This window comes from Orcinus orca, chromosome 16 (genome assembly GCF_937001465.1).
Source record: "Orcinus orca chromosome 16, mOrcOrc1.1, whole genome shotgun sequence".
Classification (NCBI taxonomy): Eukaryota; Metazoa; Chordata; class Mammalia; order Artiodactyla; family Delphinidae; genus Orcinus; species Orcinus orca.
Window position 1 is genome coordinate 11507786 of NC_064574.1, and position 12082 is coordinate 11519867.

Below are 12082 nucleotides of genomic sequence, written 5' to 3' on the forward strand. Positions count from 1 at the left end.
AGTCTGAGCAAAATAAGAAATGAGGGCAGATGAATTTGGCCCCTAACTGCTTCGGTCTTACAGCTCACAGGTGCCAGTGGATTTGAGCTCAGCCTTTTATTCCTTTCGACTTCAATTTACTTGCACCTTCAGTTACAAGGAATCTTTGGACATGAATTTGTCCCAAGGGTTATCATAACGACTTTATATTCGAATGCGAGGCAATATACCGTTGGCTTGAATTATGGGAGTCTATATAATCTCGTGACCGCACCTCTGGTAGGCCATATTGGATAACAAAGCTGGACATAATGTGAGATGGGAAAAGAGTAGGGAGTTCATTTTCAGTGGGAGTAGGCTTGTGTTGATTTAAAGACCATGTTTTTCCCAGTCCACTGCTGAGCCATCGTTCTAGGAGGATCCACAAGAAACACTGGCTGGTATTGAGGTTCAAGAAGGCAGGCCCAGGGCTTCCCTGGTGGCGCAGTGGTTGAGAGTCCGCCTGCCGATGCAGGGGACACAGGTACGTGCCCCGGTCCGGGAAGACCACCTGGGCCCATGAGCCATGGCCACTAGGCCTGCGCGTCCGGAGCCTGTGCTCCGGAGGCCACAAGAGTGAAAGGCCCGCGTACCAAAAAAAAAAAAGAAGGCAGGCCCAGGACTGGCATGAAAGACTGATATCCCGCTGCCCACCCGCCCCAGGGGACAGCCCAACCCCAGTTGTCCACAGGCTTAATAGTTGTGCTTTAAGGTCAGAAGAACAAAGGTGGGAGGAGGATACCTATTTCCCACTCCTCCCGTTTCCTTGGGTCAGCGGTTCTCAACCTTGGCTGCAGGTGGGAATCACCTGGGCTCACAGGCTTGCCAGGTTCAGCAAATAAAAATACAAGACGCCCCAGTTAACTTTGCATTTCAGATAAACAACAAATACGGTTGTAATTCAAGTATGTCCAGGCAATCTTTGAGACATTACTTGAACTACAAAAATGTATTTGTTGTTTATCTGAAGTACAAAGTTAACTGGGCGTCCTGTAGTTTATCGGACCAGCCTGGGAGGGAGAACTTTAAAAAACTACCAAGGCCTGACCCCATCAATCCCAGCTTCTCTCAGCCCTCGCTCACCCTCTCATGCCTCCACGGAGAGGATGACTGTGACTGATTTATCCCGCTGGTGAGCTGGGGCGAGGGAACTGGGCAAATGTGCTTTGGCCCTTCCTGTCTTTCTGAGATTGGAGGCGGGGGTGCACTCTAGTGGGTAGTAGGGCATCTTTTTTCCCTGGGGTGGGCCTACCCACTGGGGCAGTAAGTGCATGGTGGGGACGGGGTGGGACGGGGACAGAGAATTAGCCAGTTTGGCAGAACCTAAGCGAAGTCCTTAAGTAGCTTTCTTAGTTATAAAGGTAGAATTTTCACCTTCGTCTCCCTAAACCCCATGTCTCTTTCTCTGTTGGTTTTGAACCTCCTTAAAGAAGAAAAGGATGTTAAGAATTGACACTCCCTCCCAAGACCCCAACATCTACCACCTCCTCTCCTCCAGGGCATATGCGGGCTTCACGTTTTAGCTCAAAAGGCCTTTCCTCCAAGAAGCCTTCCTCAGACCAAGGCAGTTCCCCTGGCTGTATGTTTTCATAAACCCCTCTGCATTTTTTTTCTTTCTGGACCTTGACACAACTGAAATTCGGGGTCGCATAAATCTTTGTTGTGAGTCTGTCCTGTGCATCGTAAGATGTTTAGCAGCATCCCTGACCTGTACCCACTAGATGCTGGTGACCCACTCCCCTGCCCATCCCCAGGGTGACAACCAAAATGTCTCCAGACATTGCCAAATATCCCACGTGTGCTTTAATGTTCTGATGCCTCTGTCGTGAAATTCTTAATAGTGTTTGAACGAGGGGCCCCGTAAATTATGTAGCTGGTTCTGTTTGTGCACCTCATTTTTTTAAAGCTTCTCTCCCACAACACTGGCTTTGAGAGCAAAGAGTGGGTCTACCTTATTCACTGCTGCACCCCCAGTGCTGGCACAGAGAAAGTGCTCAGAAAATATGCAAAGACAAGGAGCAAGGGAGAAGCTGAATGGAGACCCCCCACCTCTTTCCCTGACTGAGGAACAGAAGGACATATAACCTCAGCCGGCCTGTGTAAATCTCTCTGTTCAATAACCTTCCTTCCCGAGGCTGCCGGAACATTCTTCCAAGCTCCTCAAGCGTGTGGAGCAGCAAATGTACCCTGTGTGGTCTGTGGGCGTTTCTCGCAGCCTCCATGTGCCGTGTCAGCTGGACGGAGCCTTAATCCCCAGGTGTAAAAGATAAGGGCCCCGGTGGGAGCCTTCATAGTGAATTTCTAAGCTCCACCCATTCGAAGGAGGCCTTCATTTTGCATTAATTCTGGCCAGTTTAGCTTGTGCTCCCATCCACAAAACGGAGTTGACCTGGTTGCAAGTCTTATAGCCAGATGAGCAGAGGACTGCAGGCCCCAGTGAGGCAAGTACAAGCAGCACTAGAAAAAGGCAAGTCTACTTAAAATGGGGACCCAGATTTCACAATAAATAGTGAAGGGGAAATTTTCAGAGTAAATAGTTTGATTGGGGCTTTATCTTGATAAACGAAAGTAAAATTTATAAAAGTAAGTCTATATTCACAGCAGTTTTCTTCGTAATGGCCAAAAACTGGAAATAACTCACATCAGTGATCAAATAAACTGCAGTGCAATCCACAAGGTGGACATCACTCAGCAATAGAAAGGAACAAACTATTGATACACGCATGCGACAATTTGGACGGACCTTGTATCAGTTTCCGAGGATGACTGCAACAAACTACCATGAATTGACTGGCTTAAAAAAGCAGAAATTTATTCTCATGGTTCTGGAGGCCAGAAATCTGATACAAGGTGTCAGAAGGCTTGGTTCCTTTAGGGAGCCCTGAGGGAGAATCCTTCCATGCCTCTCTTCTAGCTTCTGTTGGATGCCAGAAGTTCCTGGCTTGTGGCTTCTTCACTCTCATCTCTGCCTTCTTCCTCTGTGTGTCTCTGTATCTCAAATCTCCCTTTCTTTTCTCTTAGAAGAATTCTAGTCATAGGATTTAGGGCCCACCATATATCCAGGATAACCTCATCCTGAGATCCCTAAATTAATTCCATCTGCAAAGACCCTGTTTCCATATAAGGTCATAGTCACAGGTTCTGAGGATTAGAACTTAGACATATCTTTTTGGGAAACACTATTCAACCCACTACAAACCTCAAGGGAATTATTCTGAGTGAAAAAGAGCCAATTGCTAAAGGCTACATACTGTATAATTCCATTTATATAACACTCTTAAAATAACAAAATTATTAGTAGTTGCCAAGCATTAGGGATGGGGGAGAGGTGGAATGGCAATAAAAGGGGAGCTGGAGGGGGCCTTGTAGTAAAGGAGTAGCTCTGTATCTTGACTGTGGTTATTTGAATCTACACTTGATAAAACTTCCTAGAGCTACACACACACACAAACACACACACACACACGAATTCATGTATAACTGATGAAATTTGAACAAAGTCTGTGGATTGCATTAATGTGATTTCCCTAGTTTTGATATTGTAGCATAGTTATGCAAGATGGGGACTTGGAAAACTGGTGGAGCATACAGGGACTCCCTGTACATTTTTTTTTTTTTTTTGCAATTTCCTGTGCATCTCTAATTACTCCAAAATAAATTTTTAAAAATAATTTTATTTAATGGAAGTTAAGTTATTGCAAACTATGACCTCATTCTTAGAACAAAGACTAAATCAAGAACTCAAGAATAGACCTTTTTGTATAATTTTATTACATGTGGGAGGGTTTTTTTAATATAAATTTATTTATTTGACCTAGAAAAATGGTACAGATGAACCGGTTTGCAGGGCAGAAATAGAGACACAGTTGTAGAGAACAAACGTATGGACACCAAGGGGGGAAAGTGGCAGAGGGGTGGTGGTGGTGGGATGAACTGGGAGATTGGGATTGACATGTATACACTAATATGTATAAAATAGATAACTAATAAGAACCTGCTGTATAAAAAATAAGTAAAATAAAATTCAAAAAAAATTATTTATTTATTTTATTTTAGGCTGCATTGGGTCTTTGTTGCTGCACGTGGGCTTTTCTCTGGTTGCGACGAGCGGGGGCTACTCTTCGTTGCGGTGCACGGGCCTCTCATTGCGGTGGGTTCTCTTGTTGTGGATCACAGGCTCTAGGCACGCGGGCTCAGTAGTTGTGGCCCACGGGTTCTAGACCGAAGGCTCAGCACTTGTGGCTCGCGGACTTAGTTGCTCTGCGGCATGTGGGATCTTCCCGGACCAGTGATCGAACCCGTGTCCCCTGCATTGGCAGGCGGATTCTTAACCACTGCGCCACCAGGGAAGCCCACATAGGAGTTTCTAATACCAAAACTTCAAAATTGCCTTGGACCTGGAAAAGCATTGTGCTAAAGCCATTATCCCTGTATATCTGGCTTTCAGAAATTCAACCAAGGAAAAACAGTTCCCATAAAATGCTTGTTTCCAAATCAGGAAACTCAAGTGAAAATTGTATTATAAATATGTGCACAGAGAGGGGCTTCCCAGGTGGCACAGTGGTTAAGAATCTGCCTGCCAATGCAGGCGACACGGGTTCGATCCCTGGTCCGGGAAGATCCCACATGCTGCAGAGCCACTAAGCCTGTGTGCCACAACTATGGAGCCTGTGCTCTAGAGCCCCTGGGCCACAACCACTGAAGCCCACACACCTAGAACCCGTGCTCCACAACAAGAGAAGCCACCACAATGAGAAGCCTATGCACCACAACAAAGAGTAGCCCCTGCTCACCGCAACTAGAGAAAGCCCGTGCACACACAACAAAGACCCAACACAGCCAAAAATAAATAAAATAAAATAAATTTTTAAAAAATCTTGAAAAAAATATGTACACAGAGAATCTTAAATGAAACAGTCTATGCAAGCCATGCATTGGGAATAAAGAATGTGTGTCAGAAATATCTGTGCTTAGCTAATGGTCTAGGTGTCCCAAGTGCCCTGACTCCAACCATCTACTCTGAAAAGAAGATCAGAGTCTGCACTGAAGTGAATCTGACCCCATCAGGAGACCAACAGTGGACCAACAGGGACAAGCTTCATAGCGGCCATTCATTGCACTCGCAATGTCCCACCATGGCTCCAAGTTTCTGATGATGATCAAGATACATAAAATACTTTGGGAACAGCTGAAAAATTTATCCAGTCTACAATAGAAACTTCCCTAAAATGCTACACAGGAACAGAGAGCCTGATCTCGTTAGTGACAGAAGGATTCCACTTTGAGGACAAGGCGTCCTGCCAATGAAGTTATTTCAGGGAAATCTATTGTTGGTAAAAGCAGAGAAGAGGAGCCTATGAACAAGAGGGAGTTACCTTTTTCTCAGAGTTGTTGAAGGATTAAATGAAATAATGCAGGTGGGAAAGGGCTCTATAAATTACCCGTATAAAGTTGAGATATGAACGCCTAGAGGGCAAGCCCCATATCCTAATTATCTGGTATCCCCAGAACTTGGCTAGTGCCTGGTACAGAGTAGACTTTCAATAAATGTCTGCAGAATGAATTCATTCAAATCTCTTTTGCTAAGGAATACAGATTTTTCCCCCCTAAGCAGTCTTTCTTAACTGTATATATCAATAAGAATAAGAACACACAGTTCAGTAGGAAAAAAAGAGCTAAGAATAAACATTTTTTTAATTTGAGAAGACATTTAAGCACATGAAAAACTGCTCAAAATTACTTATAATAAAAAATGTAAAATAACGAGATTTTTAAAAAACTATCAGATTGGCAAAGATCTAAAAGTTTAAAAAGACTATGCTGGCGAGTGTGTTGGGAAATAGTCTTTCTTAGGCATGTTGGTATGCATTAATACAGCCCCCTGGAAAGGGAATTTGGCACTGCCTACTCAAAATTTGAACTGGACATATTTTTTGGCAGAATTCCATTTTGAGGAATTCATCCTACAGATGAACTCTCACAGGTAACCCTAGAACTCTGTGGGGTACATAGTAAGCACTTTATCATTATTGTTAAATGTATTTGTACAAAGATATACATATCAAGATATTCTCTGAAGTACTATTACTAACAGCAAAAGACTGTGAAAATCCTAAATGTCGTTCAATGGGGGAACTGGTTAAAGAACACCGAGAGCATGTATATGGCACTCTAAATGTCGGTTTAAAAGATTGAGGCTGAGGGATTCCCTGGCGGCACAGTGGTTGAGAGTCCGCCTGCCGATGCAGGGGACACGGGTTCGTGCCCCGGACACGGGTTCGTGCCCCGGTCCGGGAGGATCCCACATGCTGCTGAGCGGCTGGGCCCGTGAGCCATGGCCGCTGAGCCTGCGTGTCCGGAGCCTGTGCTCCGCAACGGGAGAGGCCACAACAGTGAGAGGCCCGCGTACTGCAAAAAAAAAAAAAAAAAAAAAAATTTGAGGCTGGGGACTTCCCTGGTGGCACAGTGGTTAAGACTCCAATCTCTCAATGCAGGGGGCCCGGGTTCAATCCCTGGTCAGGGAACTAGATCCTGTATGCATGCCACAACTAAGAGTTTGCATGCCACAACTAAGGAGCTGGCAAGCCACAACTAAAGAAGCTGCCTGCCACAACTAAGGACCCCATATGCTGCAACTAAGGAGCCCACTGGCCACAATTGAGACCCGACACAACCAAATAAATAAGTAAAAGATTGAGGCTGATCTATGTGAAATGAGAGAAACTGGAACAGTGGACAGTACACACTTCTTTTTAAAAAAACAAAGTATAGGAACAGTGTAAATATCATTTATTTTAAAGAGCTATATCTACAAAAATGCATGTATAAGGCTGGTTACAGAGATTGTCTCTAGGGAAGGAACTGAAAGGATGGGAGTTAGTAGTGGGAAGGAAGACTTGCACTTTCTCAATACACTATTTTTTGTTTTGCTTTTAAACTTTTTATTTTTAAATAATTTTAAAGTGCAAAGATAGTAAACAGAGTTCCTGTATACCCTTCACCCAGTCTCTCCTAATGTTAATATCTTATATACCCCTGGTTCATGCGTCAAAACTAAAAACAATTGTTTTGAGAATTATAATTTTTTTAATTATTTTATTTTTTTTATTTTTAAAATTTTTATTGGAGTATAGTTGATTTACAATGTTGTGTTAGTTTCTACTGTACAGCAAAGTGAATCAGTTACACATGTACATATATCCTCTCTTTTTAAGATTCTTTTCCCATATAAGCCATTACAGAGTATTGAGTAGAGTTCCCTGTGCTGTACAGTAGGTCCTTATTAGTTATCTATTTTATATATAATAGTGTGTATATGTCATTTCCAGTCTCCCAATTCATCCCTCCCCCCTTTCCCCTGGTAAACATAACTTTTTTGTTTGTTTGTTACATCTGTGACTCTATTTCTGTTTTGTAAATAAGTTCATTTGTACCATTTTTTAGATTCCATATAAGCGATATCATATGATATTTTTCTTTCTCTATGTGACTTACTTCACTCAGTATGACAGTCTCTAGGTCCATCCATGTTGCTGCAAATGGCATTATTTCATTCTTTTTTATGGCTGAGTAATATTCCATTGTATATATGTACCACATCTTTATCCATTCCTCTACTGATGGACATTTAGGTTGCTTCCATGTCCTGGCTATTGAAAATAATGCTGCAATGAATATTGGGGTGTGTGTATCTTTTCAAATTATGGTGTTCTCCAAAACTAAGAAATTAACTAAGCTAAACTATAGACTTTATTCAGATTTCCCCAGTTTTTCCACTGATATCCTTTTTCTGCTCCAGGATTCAATCCAGGATACCACATTGCATTTAGTATATATACCTTTGAGCTGTTCAAATTTACCATGAGCATGAATTACTTTTTTAAAACTAAGCATGTTTTTAAACAAAGAGTATGATCATAACATTGATGTGCTACTGATGCTTTGAAGGCATATTGCTTCTTTAAATTAGAAGTAAATGTTTTAGAGGATAATAAAAACTCCTTTTCAGATAATCATTGTGAATCATCTTTCAACAGTTTTTTTTTTAAACAAAATCCATTTACTACTCTTTTTCCTGCTGTTATTAAATAAACGTTCGTTTATGGGTCTAATCCAGCCCAAAACACTACAGGGGCAAATCTCCCAAAGTATCAAGTGCAAACTCTCCTTTCTGTCCCTATACTCTTCCATCTTCACTCTGATTTTCTATTATGCAGGTACGTTTTTCTAAAAAATTACATTCAATCACCAATTCACCAGAATACGAGGAAAAGCAAACGATATTGACTGATAGCACATGCAGCTCCCCAATTCCAATTTCTCAGTCCTCTGAAAAATATCACTCAAACCACTTTACATATTAACTTACATGACATTAAAATGAGCAAAAAGTATACTTTCCTTCAAAACTTTAAGATGATTAGCTTATAAATACAAAAACAATGAAAAACACAAATTACAGGTGTTAACAAACTGTTAACTGCTTTAGGTGTCTCCCACCACTCCGTAACATCCGTGGCCACCAAGTTAAATAAGATGCAAATCATGTGTTTTGGGCTTTTTGTTGGTTGGTTGGTTTGGTTTGGTTTTTCCTGTTTAAGCCTAAAGGCTCTCTTCAGCCTCCTATGTGTATACTTCAATGCGAAAAGAGTTTTGGAATTTTAAACTTTGTTTTCAACATTTTAAAATTAGGAGATCTCGTGGAAAACTCCAAATGTTCAGATTTTCTTAAAACACTGAAACATTTGTCAACACTGTAACCACGTTCCTGTATGGCAAAGTGAGCTAGCTGTATAGTGGCTTTCGATGGGACCTGTGTTTCTGCTTCACCATGGTCCCTAGCTGACCACCTTTACTCATTTCTTTACTTGCCTAGCCCCCGGAGTTACTGAGTTTGCAAATCCCTTTGAGCTCTGTACAAAGTAGATAAGTCTTGTTCATTACGTCACTAAGAGAAACGTGATCTAAAATCCTGTTTTCCTTCACAGGTCTCAAGATTACCAAAAGGACATTTATGAGGCCGGCAGTCCCTGCTGTACACAGGTACCTCTTTCGTTATCTTAAGACCTAAGAGCGATACTTGGTTCTTGGTGCTCCACACTGCGATTCATGCTGCGTGTGTCCCTAAAAAGTGATACATTTGATGGAGAGATGGCTTGATTAGGGTGGCAGCAGTCGAGACAGTGAGAAGTAGACAGATTTGAACTGTATTTGATGGAATAAATTGTTTAGAAGTGCAGGTTCTTCCAAAACTGCAGGGGAGGCTGGGAAAGGAGTCTGACATTTTCAGCACTGCCAGGAAAAGGGAGGTGGGAGTGGGAAGGCTGTTGGGTAGACAACTCAGAGCTTACCGCGGATGACCAAGTCAAGATTGTAAAGGCACTGCTTCCCTTTGCTCTTACACATAGCAAGGCTTGCCTGGGAGATTTCTTCTACTTGAGGGTCAACTGTTCCAACTCACCTGAACTTTGGTCTGTTAACTTCCAATTGGTTTCAGGCCTCCCTCATCTGGAAGCACTGGGTAAGGAAAATACTGTTAATTAAAAATAATGCCCCACACATCTTCCATCAATGTCACCCTACTCTGACACCTTTTAAACCAAGGTGCCACCAAGAGGGGAACTTTTAAAATATAAGCCTTTTCTCTTTCCTTTTCTTCAGGAACGTGTCCAACAGATGGCGTTAATAGTCAGGAACAAAACACCTGGATACGTCACAATTTATTGTTTTTTAAATTCTGAATAATTGGACTAAAGATTAGAAACCAGAATCAGTGTCAATATATAGGACTTCATAGTGAATTATAGTAAACTGTATATATACTATTTATCACCCAAATTCTGGGCTGATTTGATTAGCTTTTTCCCACATCCTGAGTGCTTTGGAAATTATATTTCATCAAAGGTATGAATTAACCCCTTTTACTGTTTTATTGCAAAATATTTTCCCACTCCTGCACCATAGTAGTCTTCCTAATATTCCCAACCAACTCCAGAATTATCTTGAATCTTCAGCAGGTGCATGATTTCTAGTGATGAGATTTTACTCTTACCTGGACAGGTCTACCTCATGTTACATATGGAACCCTGAGAAAATACACCTATGAAAATAAAGAAATCTCCTGGGTAGAACAAACTGGGCCACATACCTGACCTCAGGCTCCCAGGGGACCCTCTGCTTCTGTGGGGGGGAGCAGCTAATTAAACATAAACAAGCTTAAAAAACAACAACAACAACAACAAAAAAAAACTACCTCATCTCCCATGGGAACATTCTCAGGCGACTTACTGCCCTTTTTTGACCCCCTCCTTGGCCACCGTTCTATTTACTAGCTGTGACTCCTGACGCTGACACTTTATTTCTCACCCTCCCTGACCAAAGTGGCTCCTGATTAACTGGATATTACTGCCTAGGTGTGTCAGAGGGCTCCCAGGGATTTCACTCTGGGGTTCCTTCCCTAGAGAGAGGTCTGCAAACCAAGTGCATCAGAGTACAATTGTGTTGCATCTGAAATACAAGCTCTTTCCATTCTGCGATTATCAGGGCATAGGTTGTTTTTCAAAAATGAAAACATATACAACAATTACAAAGTTCTCACTGAGAGTCAGCATAGCATACTGCTTAGGGCACAGGCTCTCCAGCCAGACCACCTGGGTTCAAATCCCAAATCACCAGTAAGTGCTCAATAAATGTTAGTTGTTATTTTACTTAAAATAAAAAACCCTTATTATGGTCTACAACCTACATGGTATGTTCCCTATCTCCCTAAACCTCACCTTGTTCTACTCTCCCCGGCCGTTCACAGCCTGACATGCCTCTTCAAGTTTCTCGAACATTACAGGTTTATTTGTCTCAGGGTCTTCCCACTTGTATTCCTTCCAGTATGGGACGTTCTCCCAGACCTAACTGGCTTCCTCTCACCACTCAGGCTTTGTGTTTCATGTCAACCCTTCTCTGAATCTATCCAAAATAGCTTCCCCTCCCCACTCCAATACATCACATAGTTTTGTCTTTTATAGCACTTATCACTAACCTACTTGTTGACTTGTCTCCCCCTGTCCATTTAAATGTAAACTCCATAGCAATAGGAAATCTCTTTTTTTTTTGGCTGCACCTCACAGCTTGTGGGATGTTAGTTCCCTGACCAGGGATTGAACCTGGGCCCCCAGCAGGGGAAGCGCAGAGTCCTAACCACTGGACCACCAGGGAATTCCCTCTTGTTCATCTTTCTTTATCCCAGAGCTTAGAATGGTAACTGGTACACTTGATGTTCAATGAAAAGGAAAAAAGTTATCTGGTTCAAATCCCATCTGATTGTAAAATGCTAGCTACAAGAGAAAAGAGAATTTCAAAGAATAAAAAGATCTGGGTCCTGTAATGGATACTTGTCGTATTCTTAACAGCCAATCTTCTGAAAAATCATTCCCTAATCTGAGAAAAATCCCAGGTCATGAGTTCAGCCTCCCTACTGTAGATGTCGGAACTCAAATTCCCAGCGGCTCTTGCAGCTAGGATGAAGGCATGGGACCAGGCTCTACTTACCAGACACACCCTCATAAGACTGACTCAGTAAAGAGTGGTGGAAAGAAACTCTGCTCTCTGGCCCCTAGGCTGTGGCTGAGGTGTTGGGCTTTCTGGAAGAGCATGGAGCCAAGTCAAGTGAGTTTGGCGAGGCTGTGCTGCCAGCTTCCTCTAGTACTAGATGGAACAGCACAGCATAGAGTTCTCAGGTCAGTTCTGTGCATGGTCTTGGGCATCGTTCCTGGAAGTACAGTTTCGAGTCTTCCCCCAAATTCTCAAAAACACCTCAGATCACTTTAAAGCTTTTTTAAAAAAATTTTTTTACATTTTATTTATTTTGGGCTATGTTGGGTCTTCATTGCTGTGCATGGGCTTTCTCTAGTTGCAGTGAGCGGAGGCTACTCTTCGTTTGGCACACGGGCTTCTCATTGCGGTGGCTTCTCTTGTTGCAGAGCACGGGCTCTAGGCGCGTGGGCTTCAGTAGTTGTGGCACGCGGGCTCAGTAGTTGTGGCTCGCGGGCTCTAGAGCGCAGGCTCAGTAGTT